This window comes from Zootoca vivipara, chromosome 3, assembly GCF_963506605.1.
Source record: "Zootoca vivipara chromosome 3, rZooViv1.1, whole genome shotgun sequence".
Taxonomy (NCBI): Eukaryota; Metazoa; Chordata; class Lepidosauria; order Squamata; family Lacertidae; genus Zootoca; species Zootoca vivipara.
This window is the reverse complement of record NC_083278.1, coordinates 77,977,752-77,992,085: the sequence shown is the minus strand read 5'-3', so window position 1 is coordinate 77,992,085 and position 14,334 is coordinate 77,977,752.

Below are 14,334 nucleotides of genomic sequence, written 5' to 3'. Positions count from 1 at the left end.
CCATCCATGACTGTCATTTTATTAATCTCTAGTCAGCTTCTTCACAACAGTAACTTGACACCATTCGGCGAGAATACATTTCTGAGAAAATGAACACTCCGGTATGCTTTACAGCCTCATCTCATGAATGCAAACGCTGGAGACTCATCTCCCCTCAAGTGTTTTGAGCAAGTTATGGTGAGTGTAGCATTCTGCACTTGAAAAATTGAGATTTCGGGAAAGGTTGAGTCATGTCAGCCACCCAAGAAATGCAATAATCCAAAAACTACTGTTGTTGTTGTTGTTGTTGTTGTTGTTGTTGTTGTTTTAATGACTGTTAAGAAAGGGGAAATGTTCAGGGGGTAGACCAGATCCAGACATTAAGGACCAAACTGGAAGTTTAGTTACTTGCATGAATTCAATTAATTTGCATGTTAAAACAAGTGCTCATAGAATAGGTGTGGGGGACACTTAATAGGCTTAGGACAGGGGTAGGCAACCTAAGGCCCAGGGGCTGGATGTGGCCCAATCGCCTTCTCAATCCGGTCACAGATGGTCAATGTGTGTGTTTTTACATGAGTAGAATGTGTCCTTTTATTTAAAATGCATCTCTGGGTTATTTGTGGGGCATAGGAATTCGTTCATCCCCCTGCCCCCAAAAAAGTAGTCAGGCCCACCACATGATCTGAGGGATGGTGGACCGTCCCACGGCTGAAAAAGGTTGCTGACCCCTGTCTTAGAACCATGTGTGAGCCAGTAAAGGGAGTTTCTTTTCACCATAGGCTCAACAAAAATTGTCCCAGCAGCTGCTATTTGCAGTGCTGGGAAGCCTCTGTTAAACCTGTCCCCATGGGTCCTGCTCCTGCTTCTGTCCCCACAGCTGCTATTTTCATTTTTTAATGGTGCCATCTTAATTGTATCCACACAGTGCCATTTCTAGTTTGGCTCTTAGCAGTGTTACTGCAGTTGCAAAGTTTTAAAGAGATGGGCAGCTCATTCTACCATTTAGTGGTGCTGCTGTCTCCAGATAGGAGGTGTGACACCCTACTGAAAGGAAAAGCCAGAAAATCACTATACGAATATCCCAAAGGCATATTATATTTCCTTTATATTTCCTACCTCTGCTGGGCACATACATCTCTGGAATTTTGGAGATCTAGTACGCTATATGTGTAAGCAGTGCCTTTATTGTGATAGTCCTTACTGGAGTGGAGTACTGGCACATCTTTAATATCTTTCCCCCCCTCTACTGAGGGCAGCCATCTTTTGCTGGTAGTCACAGCACTTTAGTCAATATGTAACTGCCATCGCCTCATCTTTTTTACACCCACACCCACTGTGTGTGTAAGGTGCTCACATATAACAAAGATAGACCCTTTGATAATTATTTTCTGGTCATACCTTAGAAGTCGAACGGAATCCGTTCTGGAAGTCCTTTCGACTACCAAAATGTTTGGAAACCAAAGTGCGGTTTCTGATTGGCTGCAGGAAGCTCCTGCAGCCAATCAAAAGCCGCGGAAGCCCTGTCGGACGTTCAGGTACTAAAGAACGTTTGCAAACCAGAACATTCACTTCCGGGGTTGCGGCGTTCGGGAGCCAAAACGTTCGACTTGCAAGGTGTTTGGGATCCAAGGTACGACTGTACTGCTAATTACGTTTATTTGAAAAATTCCTAACTTGGGCTGTCAATCTGTTACTGTGCAATCCTCAATAAGTCTACTCAGAAATAAGTCCCTCTGAGTAGATAAAGGATTGCAGTTTGATGAATAAATCTGGAATGCCTGCCTCAGTATTTATGCAGCACATTAAATGTATTAAACCTTCTATGTTGTCATACAAACGTTCCAGAGTACGTCACAATGATTCTTATTCTAAGAGAGAAAGTATGGTGACTAAATGAATGCACAACAAATTTTAATTTTTAATCTGGTTCCCAAATAATCCACAGGGGAAGGTGCTGGATTGAGATATACCATGCATTTTGGTGACATTCAGTTTCATTAGGAACACAATTATTTGTTGCATGGAGGCCAACTGCTAAACCACTAAACCTAGTGAGGAAAAGGATACACTTGTCTATTGCAAACAGACTAAACAAACATTGGCATTCCCAGAATGTACGCTTAACATTTGACGTGGAAGCTGTCAAAGTTTCACATCTTTTGTATAGAAATGGAAAGTACTCCCTTTCATTGATTACAGTTTATTTCATTCTTTGTGTTTCCTCTCGGCAGGAGCAATAAATGAAACAGACATTTACTTTCATTTGAGAGTTATTTGTTGGACAATTTAATTTCTGCAGGGTAAATGTTGGAGTGAGACAGAGAGCAGCAAAGGCAGAGAGGACCTTGTTGCTCTCACTGTTCTTTACACACAGTGTGGGTGATGCTGGAAAAACAAAACCAATGAGATTTAAATAGTAACTTTGTGTTGACTAGTTAAATAGCAATTTGTACTCTTATCAATTTTACTGTATGTATTTTTCGTTCCATAAGACACACTTTTTTCCTCCTAGAAAGTAAGAGGAAATGTCTGTGCGTCTTATGGAGCGAATGCGTGGTCTCTGGAGCCGAATTGCCCAGGGACTAAAGGCAGATCATGCTTTCTTTCCTTTTTTTTAAAGAAAGAGCTAATGCTAACAAGAGGGAATGAGCTGAAAGGAACCCGCTCAGCAGCTGATTGCAAGAGATATGGGAGGGAGATAAGGGAGCTAGCTCCCTTCCCGGCCCCTCCTGGCCCCTTGCCTAGGCCTCAATTGTTGTCTGCAGAGGGAGACATGTGACTGGCTGCTTAGATTATCTGTCTGGAAACTGAAGAAATGGGTCCTTTCCTTTCCTATAGAAGAAGCTGCAGAACTGTGAGTTGAACCCCATAAAAACAGGATTTTTTCCCTTTGCAAGGAAACTCAGCAACTTTGAGCTGATCCTAAGAAATGGAGCTTTCCCCCTTTGCAAAAAAGCTGCACAACTTTGAGCTGATCCTTTAAAAAATGGAGCTTTCCCCCTTTGCAAAAGAAGCTTCCTCAAATATTTTAAGGGGGGGCAAAGGCACCTAGGCCTCTCGGAGTTGGCTGCTATGCCTAGGACAATTCAAGAAAGCAAAATATATTTTCCCCCTTGTTTTCCTCCGTTAAAAACTAGGTGCGTCCTATGGTCGGGTGCGGCCTATGGAGCGAAAAATGCAGTATTTGAAATGTGTCACAAGCCACCTCAATAACTTCTATTAGTAAGTGTTTATTATTATTACTATTACTATTATTATTATTATTATTATTATTATTATTGTTAGAGTTAGAGTTAGAGTTAGAATTAGAATGATAAAAACTACTAAATAAAAAAAATACATATATTGTGATTGGGGTAATAAATAAAATTCATAACATGCAGCCCAGAGATATAGATGATAAAACCTGAAATTTCAGTTCAGTATAATTTCTACATTACAACAGAACCAAATTCAGTGCAATCTTCTTCGTTGGCGATCACTCGTAGCCGAGTAAGATTGTCTTCCATAAACACAGTTTTAACAATGAGTATGTAAGTGACTGTGGAGGCCAATTCTGGATCCACACGTCCTTCCACAGTGGAGACATTGGTTTCCAGGCGGGAGTTGATCACGGTGTGGATTTGCCAAGCGTGCCTTCCTCTTAGCATGTTTCTCCCTTGCGTCCTGAGTTCGAGTGTCTTCAAAGCCCATGACACCTTTGTTAAAGCCTGTTCTCCAACTGGAGCGCTCACAGGCCAGTGTTTCCCAGTTGTCAGTGTTTATACTACATTTTTTAAGATTTGCCTTGAGACAGTCTTTAAACCTCTTTCGTTGACCACCGGCATTACACTTTCCATTTTAAAGTTTGGAATAGAGTAGTTGCTTTGGAAGACAATAATCAGGCATCTGTACAACATGACCAGTCCAACGAAGTTGATGTTGAGGAATCATTGCTTTGACACTGGTGATCTTTGCTTCTTCCAGTACACTGATAACGGTATTAGTTCACCTGTATTCCCAAGTGATGTGTAAAAATTTTTCGGAGACACTGTTGATGGAATCTTTCGAGGAGATGGAGATGGCGTTTATAAGTGTTCCATGTTTCAAAAGCATACAGTAATGTATGATAATGCTAACTCTACCTACAGGGCAATTTCTGTCTTCTCACATGCTACACAATTTGCTGAAGGATCCGTCTCTGTTTAAAACGGTAGCACTTTTTTTACTCCTCACACCGAAGTTTCACAGAAACTACATTTTCTGTTGCATTTGATCTGACAGCTTCCCTTAAATTCATCACAGAAGATATTAGTGGCAGCCAAGGGAGTAAAAAAGTCAGCAGAATTGATTTGTTGGAAGACTGGAGAGTGGCAGCCTAGAATGCTGGCACGAGGCTCTGCTGTTGCTTGTCAGCCGTAAAAACCATCTAACAAGAGGAGATTTTCTGACTTTGTCGTATAATATCATTTATGTTGCTTCCTTTACCACAGTAGAATGCTTTCTCCTTGAGTCCACGGGTGGGTCATCTGTGCTCATAAAGTAAGATCAGATTCACTCTCTCAGTGACTGCTGCATCTTTATTACTTCTTAAAAGGCCAAAAAAAAAAAAACGTAGGGGAAGCCATGGAAAGCCACAGAACCATGGAAATTCACATGCCCTTCAGTTCAAATCATTAAGGGTTGTAAATCTTGGAAGCTGCTGGCACATACCTGCTCTTTAGTGAATGTCCCACTGAGATCCTGTTCTCTGCTCTAACAATGCAAGATATTATGTTGACTGCTACACCAAAGACAGTACTTCTGGGTCCACACTTCTGGAATGCTGTCCCCCGTGAAATATGAGTGTCTTCAGGTTTCCTGAAGATTTCAAGATGGGAAAATGGAAAAAAGAAATTCCTTCCCCCCACTTTTCCTTTTTGATGGGTTAATTCCTACTGTTCAAGGGGTTGTAATGTACTTTTGATTGTATAATTATTGTAGTTTGTTGTCTTTTTATGAAATTGTGCATATTGCCTCGGAGGGAGGGGCAACTGTGTTCCATAAGGTGGTCATAAACACACTAAAACCTAATCATTTTAGTGGGGTTGGGTACACTTCTAAGGGTCTCCAGGTTTTGCCCTGTATATTAGGATCAAAACATGAGTGGTCCGCCCCCCTCCCCCCCTTTGTGGCAAAGGAAAAATAAGTTCTATTCTCAATAGGATGGGTGATTGTGTCACTTTCCGTTCCTGCAGTGTCTCATTTTTCCAAAGTTCGGTTCAGTTTTCCACATTTCTACACCAGTTTCTGGTTGGTTTGTTTTTTTAAAAAAATCTCATAAAATGTGCAAATTTATCCTACTACCCATTTTATGTGTGCGGTTTTGCACACTGTACACACTGATACAAAACCATTTCCCCTCATATAATGAATTTTGGTGTGTTTTCAGTAATATATGCATTTATATACACACTTAATACTAGTATGTGAATTTTTGGACACGGTACTCGGCTGCAGAACTGCATTGCAAATTTTGAATAAGTGTGAATTTCAAAGGATAGCTGTGTTCACAAATGGCTTTGGAAAATGGGAAAAAAAGCTTGCTTTTAAGTATGAACTGAATTGAATTTCCTTATTTTCATGAAGATTACCAGTAGCCTAGGATTATCAGAAGTTCAGACATGAGACGACTTCTGTGCCATCACCTTGGCAAAGTGCTGCAAGAATTAAGGGAACCAAGCTAACAACTGCTGGACTGTCCACAGGGAGATTCTGGTTCACAAATTGTGCCTCTGAATGAATGAGCCCAGCTTGGGCCTATATAATATCCTGTCACATAACCTTAACATTTGCCTACTGGTGTCTCTTCTTAGAACAAAATCAACACATTTACTTTGCTTTTGCAATGGCCCTGGATGTTATAATTCTTTACCCATAATTATTCCGAAAAATTGTAGGTTTTAAATAGGGACCGTAGAGATTCGTTCTCCAAAGAAAATGAAGAAGTCAGTATTGGTAATTAGGCTCCCCACAATCCTGTGTATCTAGAGCAGCTAACTCATTCCCAGTAGCTCTTAATGAGATTGAAACTTCTTAAACGTACATATAGAGAGAGTTGGGGTTGCCAGTGTAGCTCTTGTCTGTGCAATGGCACCCTTGAGAGCGTCCTCTGCTGCCCCTCGCTCACTGTTGCTTTTGTTTTGAGGTGGCAAGGGTGATTGCCCCATTTAAAAGCTCTCTGGGTATCCTTGGAGCAATCACTTTCCTAGCCACACCTACCTCACAGGGTTGTTGTGAGGATAAAAGGAGGAGGAGGAGGAAAACACTCCAAGTTGAGCTACTTGGGAAAAAAGTGGGATATAAATGTAATAATAAAGTAGTGAATTATCACAGGCTACATAGCTAGATTTGCTGATATACCTCATGCCTGTGTGCCCTCCTTTATCTCCTTTTACACGTTAAAACGAAGTAATGCAAAAGCCCATTCTGTACGTATTGCCTATAGCTGTAAGAAAAAAACAGCATGATAGAAAATTGGCCTTCCTGGAGAGTTAATACTGTTCTGCTTACAACCGCCAGAGAAAAGTAATTCATCATGCCTCGCCACTGGGAAGCCGGAAGATTCGTTTCTGAATAATCAGTGGCAAAAAGAACCAATAAATAATAATATTTAAAAGGTCATTGTAAAGAAGAGATAGAATGTGATTGTCCCCTTCCCCTTTTTTTCTAAAGCGTTTTATGTGAGAATTAGTCAAAATTTATGGCAAAACGTAGAGACAATCTGAAATTGCCTTTCATACCATTTTGTACTTATTATGAATATTTATTCATTTTGCCCTTTATGGCAAGTCTGCAACTCAAGAACATGGAGGGGAGTGAGAAACGGTCCTTAATGTTGTCTCCTTTGAGGCATTCTAATACTTTAAAGAAAGTTTTAAAAATAAATAAGTACCACACCCAGGATTTCACATGTGAGCTTGAAATGAAGCCAAGTCAATCAGTGACGAGAACACCTGATAATATGATTCTTTGTAAGCCAAGACAGCTTCTTAGAAGATCCCAATGTTACCCACTAACTGTCCACGTTTCATCACACCTGCAAAGATCCTCTTTAAATCAACGGCATCACAAATTTGAGAAGCATCCAGATTTTTGAGGCTCTGGTCTTTTCAACAATCACCACACATCTCACACCTGGACCAGTGGAACTCCTATAACTTATTATTAGCTGTAGATAGAGTGAAATCTCTGTTCCCATTTACAAAAGAGAAGCCCAACCAAAACAACAGGATTCTTTGGTGGAAGCAAACACCATGTTGTGCAGGAGAGAGACTTACTTACAATGAGATTCATCACATTTTTACGTTCCTCCCAAGTGATGATGGCTACAAATGCTAGTTCTGCTTACGGCCTTTTTGTACCTTCTCTAAAAATGTTAGGACAATGTGCAGGATTTTCTCCCAAATTATCCTCTCAAAAATACTGAGAGATTGTCACTGGCCAAAGGTCACCCAGCAGACTTAATGGCTGATCAGGAATGTGAATCTTCTCCCCCCCCCCCACTTACATTTCTGATGCTACCGGTATCCTCTTTCTGCTTATCACAGTTTGGGATTAGGAAGTGGACAGAGAGCTGTGCTTGTGCAGGCATCTGAAATGTTATTTCAATAGTATGAAGTACAAAGTCTGCCACTTGAATAATAACAAGCATCAGATGAAGGCGGAATCGGAACGAAAGAGATCTGAAGCTGAACATAGGATTACCGAGAGTCAGAAATACAGCTATAAAAATGGAACATAAAAATCCATTGATGTATTAATTAGGTGTTATGCTTTCAACAGGGCAGAGAAATTAAAAGCATTGTTAATAAGGATGATTAAAAGTACAGATTTTTAAAATCATCTTTATTAATCAAAGAAGTATGAGAGTTGTACAGCAGCATCACCAGGTAGGAAAGATGAAGCATTCTTGCTTCTTTACCTGCCACACAAAGAAACTACTAACAAGATAGGCATCTACAACTTTTCAGAGTGCCTCTTAGCCCATTCACAGCACTGACAAATGTCCTTGTGTTGGCTGTGTCCGGAAGCGCTGGTGATACAGAAGCATGGATGCTGTTGTGGGCCAACTGAACTTGGCTGAAAATAAAAAATCTCATCAGCTCTTTTCCGTATGGCAGTAACAATTCCGAGTTGCATCAGGCAAAATAAAGCTTCAGTCTTTATGCAAAATCAATATTTTTGCCTATGTACATTACTCTTGGCCTAGAGGCAAGAGACTTGCTTGCTAGGCTGGGATTTTAATTTAATCTTTGACAGATTTTGTTACTGAACATATTCTGTAAATCACATTGGTCCCACTCACATTGGTGCATATTTCATTGTAAATAAATCACACTGGAAAGTGTTTTGAATTGCAAACAGAATGGGATTAGCCACTGCCTTTTGGGGGTTGTTATTGTTTCTGCTTACAGCCCTAAACAGAGCTCAAATGAGCATTGAAAATTCCAAGGATTAGGTGCCTTCCAACAAATTTCACTGCAAACAGCAGAATTTTAATTTTTATTTAGCTGGTGGCTTCACAGATAACCTTTGGAAGGCAAGCGGCTTAGGCTGCTGAGGCCCAAAGACGAAGCCTTGGCCTCAATCCAAGCTGCCCTCTCTTAGGGCAGCAAAAGCCGCTCAACACAAGGCATGTTCTTCCTTATTAGAAGCGGAGGGTTATTGGGGTTTTTTTTTGTTTTTTTTCTAACGTGTTTTGTGTTCTCATTTTGAATTTTTACGTTGTGCACTGCCCTGTGATCTTTGAATGAAGGGCAGTATACAAATTTAATAAATAATAAATTATTACCTGTTAAGGATTTTGCTGCTGATCTTGGAAAAAAAAAATGGTGACGGGGTGGTGGGATAGCCAGTACAGAAAGACTGTTGCTATTATGCTTTGCTATTTTCCTGGTTGTGCTATTTTCCAAAATATATAATCTTAGCCAATGAAACAGGAAAAGTGGCTACAGCTGTTAATACTGGTCATTGACTGTAAGAAATTGATTGATTGATTACAGCTGTCACCAGGCTGGTGAGAATTGTTTTTGTCTCTTCTCTCTCTCCGCCCACCCATGGCATTGTTCCTCATTTTTCAAATTTTAGCATCAGTGCTAGTCAACATGCAATTTTAAATGTATATATTAAAACATTGCGTGCTTGGGATTAAATGTTTTCTTGCTCAGGGGTTAGCCTGTTGAGCTAGCAGTCCTAATCATGGGTCTTCCATTCTGGAATTGCAGTGGAAGGGAAATTACCGGTAAGTGTTCAACTCCATCACTACCATGCATTGAGCAGGCTGGAAGTCTGGATGTATTTGAGTATATAATGTCAGCAATGCTTGATACTGTACATGGCAAGGCTTGCAGGCAGTGATCCTTGTTGTGTTTCTGCGGGTGATATAAACACCCAAGGTGTGTTTAATGAAATGTTGGGAGATGAAGTGCTAATTGAGGCACTGCTGAAATTTAGTTTTCCAAAACTGACGTGATCACTCTTCTCCTTCCCTCTTTTTTTGGCAGGATGTGTGAAGCTGTGGTCCAGTAGCACAATGTTAAAGCAGAGAGGGTGTTTCTTGATGCGGCTTTGCTTCTGGAACACCAGGTGTCCGGATTGCTTTTCATGAGGCCAAATCTATGAGTGTTTTGGCCTTACCAATATACATAGCTGAGGATGAGAGGAAATGTAGATTTGGTCATCATCTTAGTCCTTCCCAGCAATCTTTCCTCTGGATCCCCACAGTGGTATCAACCAGTGATCTTGTAGTAAATAGTAACCTTAGTGGTAAAATCTTTTAATCCCTTAAAATGTCTGTTACTTGACTCTTACTTCCTTGGGGATTAATTTATTAGCCAGCCTGTGGTGGAATCATCAAGAATCCAATTCCTATTGGTTGTTTTAAGGCAGCGCTGACTCTCATGTGCACATTTCCTAAAGTAACTTTGTAATTATTTGCTGATGAAAACCAGCTCCAGAAACCTGTGGGAAGGAACCAAGTGTTTTCACTGAAGGAAGACTTCCAGGGAAGCACAAGAATTGGTAAGATAAAAGTAAACATTTAATGCCACTATATTTTGATATCTTTTAAACATCATATCTTTGACAATATGTTTCACACCTCATATACCACAAAAGGTAAGAGATTCTTTTTTTAAAACCAGCAAACAGTGAACTTTACATTTTAATGGCAAAAGGCTTGACATATTCATTCAATCAGTTTCCATTTTGTGTTTCTCCGTTACTTTTCCATTCTTGTCCTACTGCTGTCTGGGGTCCCCCCCCCTTCTTGGTTCTTTTTCCAGCAAAGCAGAGGTGAGGAACCTCAGAGGCTCCGGGGTCAAGTGCTGCTCCCCCAGGCCACTCTGTCTGACTCTCTCAGGCCACATCCCCTCTCTCTAGGCTAACCCTCGCCAGCCCTCCTTGAGTGATCTTGCTTGACTGGAATGGGTCTTTGAACTCCGACAATGCCTCTTGGTTGCCTGGATCAAGGAAGGGTGGGTAAGTTTGCATGGAAGCTAGCCCAGTGTACAAAGGTAACATTTACGTTTGTCTCTTCACCCACTTTTGTCTCTGGCCCCACCCATTGCTGGCTGACCCCCTGGAAGGTTGCACAGATGGGAATGTGATTCTGGGTCTGGAAGAAGTCCCCCACCCCTGTAATGGAGCTTAGGTGATATAGCAGACGATTAGTGTGCAGATCTGTCTTCTTGTGGAACTTCTCGTGACTGACTCAGTAGAAGTGATTCCCCCCAGCAGGGGTCTCTCTCCAACCTTACGTGACTTTATTATACCACAGTTACTATGGAAGAGGACACAGCCACAGACAGAATGAAATGGATTCAGCAAATGTACACTTCAATGCATAGCACTTAGATAAGCATTTCCAATCATGATGGTTAAATAAATTATAAAGTACAAGCAATTCTATAAAGCAAGAACATCCTGAGTTTACAAATAAATTATGTCCTTCATACGTCAAATAGGTGATGGATGTCAGAGAGCAGTTTCAGCTAGGGAAATTGGGGAAGGAGCTGAAATTTAGAAAAAGTAGTGTCTATGTTTACATAAAATCTTTAGGCGAGTGAGTGTTTTATTCAGATACCCATTCACACGCATATTATACAATATATAAGGTGGCTAAATTCGTATAGAGAGTATATGTCTTATAGATATAGTTGAAACTGCTTTAAGCACCATTTTTATTACCATCATTTTATTATAAAGTATGTTCCAAAGTTGAGTAGGGCCACTCAAAGTTTTACCAAATGCATCCTCCATCCTTGGGAAATGTTGAAAGGTCAATTTGAATGGGTGTTGCTCAGGCTCAAATAACCTCCCGTGGATTTTTCCTGCAACAGGAACATCTTGGACAATTTAGAGCAAGCAGGCTGGAAGTTAATGCTTGAATCTGAGTACCAGGAATTCAGCAGCAAAAGGTATTCTCAAGATGGCACATAAAAGAAGTTCGTATCAACTCCCCTGGCAAATTTGTGGCAAAGTTTGGATAGTCTGACAACAGAGGTTTGAGAAACATGCCACGTCTGCTTAGTTGGCCAGAGGCAGATGCTCCAATAAAATAAAATAAAAACTTTCATCTGGAAATAGTTTAGAAACAAATTGGTTGCTCTCATTTCTTGACTATTAACTAGAGCAGAGGAAAAATTCTATGAAGCATCATGGGTGCTTAGCTATTATTTTGCAACCTTCATGCAAGGTGGAAGTTATTAGCTTAAAATTTGTTAGGAAATTGTCAAACAAGCCAAAGAATCACAGCCAGGGCTTTTCTTGGCTCTGCAGCATACGATCGCCAAGTGCAGTCACCAGACCATATGGGCCACTGCTTTCTCCGCTGACATCTGTGGTAGTGAGTTACCATTTAATGAGAGTTTGCTTAATGTTTTACATGTTGCTTATGATCAACAATAACCATTTTAGATGTTGCTTGCATGTGTCTTTCATCATATATGCCATTTGCCATAGGCACATCACTGTTCCATGCCTTGATGCCAAAATGTCTGTGGTACAGCTCCTTCCCCCAACATAGATCAGGGAAATATTTTGTGAGCTAATTTAGCTCATCTGTTTTTCTCCAGTCCTCTGCCAATTAGAGAAGGGCTGCACAGGGGCTCAAAAGGCACGGGGGTGTTGTTTCATTTTATAAGGAGCAAATAGTCTCTCTCCATTTTGATCACACATTATCTGTTTATATTATACGTATAGTGGCAGAGTTAATCCTAGAGGTCTAGAGTGCACCTGACCTTAAATTATTGAAACCTAAATGCATTTTTTCCTATTCATTTCTATGAATGCTTAAACCATTTTTCAAAGGTTTATACGAAGCAAATACAGCCACACAGCTTTATAGGCAGGAGAACATGCATAGATAATAACACAGCCCTCGTTTTAAAATATAGTTTCTATAAAATACAGTGGCATAAATGCCCAGCCTGCTGGTGAGTGGGGGCTGTAAAGGTTTTATGGACAGAGCTTTGCAATGAGCGTCGTAAGTTATGCTTTGCTGCTTGAAAGTATCTGCCCTAACTCAAACACATAAAACATAGCTGTACCACTGCACAGATTTCCATCAGCTTTTCTATGCACTCTCTTACCCTTATTGTTTTTAACTCAGCAAAGTGAGGTGATGTGTGTGCTATGGATGTTACTTGTTTTCTAATGTCAGTGTTTAGGAATGCAAATAAGGCAAAATGGGGGGGGGTTGTTTGACATGGGCAGCAAACAAAAAATACCATACTAACATTGCATATGATGTGGACATGTGAATGGTATTTCCACCACCCTCCTCTGCATTTTGCCCCATGTGGAAAATGGTTTCAGATGTTTTCTATGTTTAGAAAATAGTTTGGGGAAAAGTGTTGCATTCCCCAATTCCCAAAGAGGAAGCATTGGGGCACCCAAACACCACCTTTAGCCTTTAAGACACTGCCCAATCCTCCATCACCACACTTAATTTGACCCTAGCATTTTGTGCTTCCAAGTTATATGCCTGTAATTCAGCAAGTGACACTTGCACATGATGGCTTCTTGGTTTGATCTAGCGAAATTATCTTAAACAGCACACGTGTTCTTACCAGGCACCAAGAGGCCATGAAGTAGCTTTGCAAATGTTGCAAGCTTGGGCCTTGGGAAGTTACCTTACTTGCGAATATTTATTTTGCAGGAAATTTCAAGGAATATGAAGGCGGGTCAGAAGATAGTGAGGTGAGAACATATTTCAGATCAGAATTTTACCGTTATTAAAAAAAGACTTTGTACATGCACTTGGATCAGGTAGGGAAGACCACATGTTTAGGGCCAGGCTTTTGAAAGTCTTTGTCTGTCTGCACAGGACACACAGCCGATGTGAGACATTTCTGTTATTGATTTTGTACTGTAGATTCCTCTAATGACTCATGAATAATCGGATGAACTTTTACTAAAGCAGTTGTGAAGATAAATTGTGATACTAGTTGTTTAATATTTCTGAATGCCTTGTTTGGTGCCTCACAATAACTTACTGGAAAACAGAAAAAGCGGCTTCTCATCTTGGCATGCCTACTAAAATTAAAATTGGCAAATTTTGGAGTTTGTTGATGGAAGTGTTTAGAAGAGACAGTGGAAGATGTTTATCAAGCAGAGATGCAATCAGGTGTTGCTCATTTAACTCTCCCCCTTTGAAGTATTATGTTCTGATCATAGCTGTCAAGTTCTCTCCCCTTTTAAGGGAAATTCCCTTATGCTGAATAGGCTTCCTCGCAAGAAAAGGGAAAACTTGACAGCTATGGTTCTGATCCATAATACATGTACATGTATACAGAAGCAGTCCTCCTTGTCCCTATCCCTAGCTTGATAGAGAATCAAATATGGCAAAAAACAACAACAACATGTCTCCTATCCAATCCAGCAGATGGAGCAGTACATATGCTATTCAATTCTTTAAAAATGTATCTCACAGATCAGAAAGGAGAAAAGGGGCTGGATTCATTTTTTGCAGATCCACCTTTTTTACTGAACAGGTTTTGCAGCTTTTTAAAAAGGTCATTTGGCTGATGCTGTGTGATGTGTATTGATGTGCATCTAAACATAATACATGTCCTCCTTGATCAGGGGTCCCCAGACTTACCGCGCGGCGGGCCGGTGCCCGCCGCACCGACCGCACGGTGGGCCGGAGGGTAGGGGAGTGCGCGCGCAGCGAGCCGGAGGGCGGGGGAGTGCGCGCCCGTGCGCATGCGCACACGCACACGGGCGGGAAAAAAATCGCCAAAAATCGCTTGTGCGCATGCGTATGGGCCTCCCCCGACCCGGAAGTGCACCAGAAATGACCTCTTCCGGGTCGGGAGAGGCCCATACGCA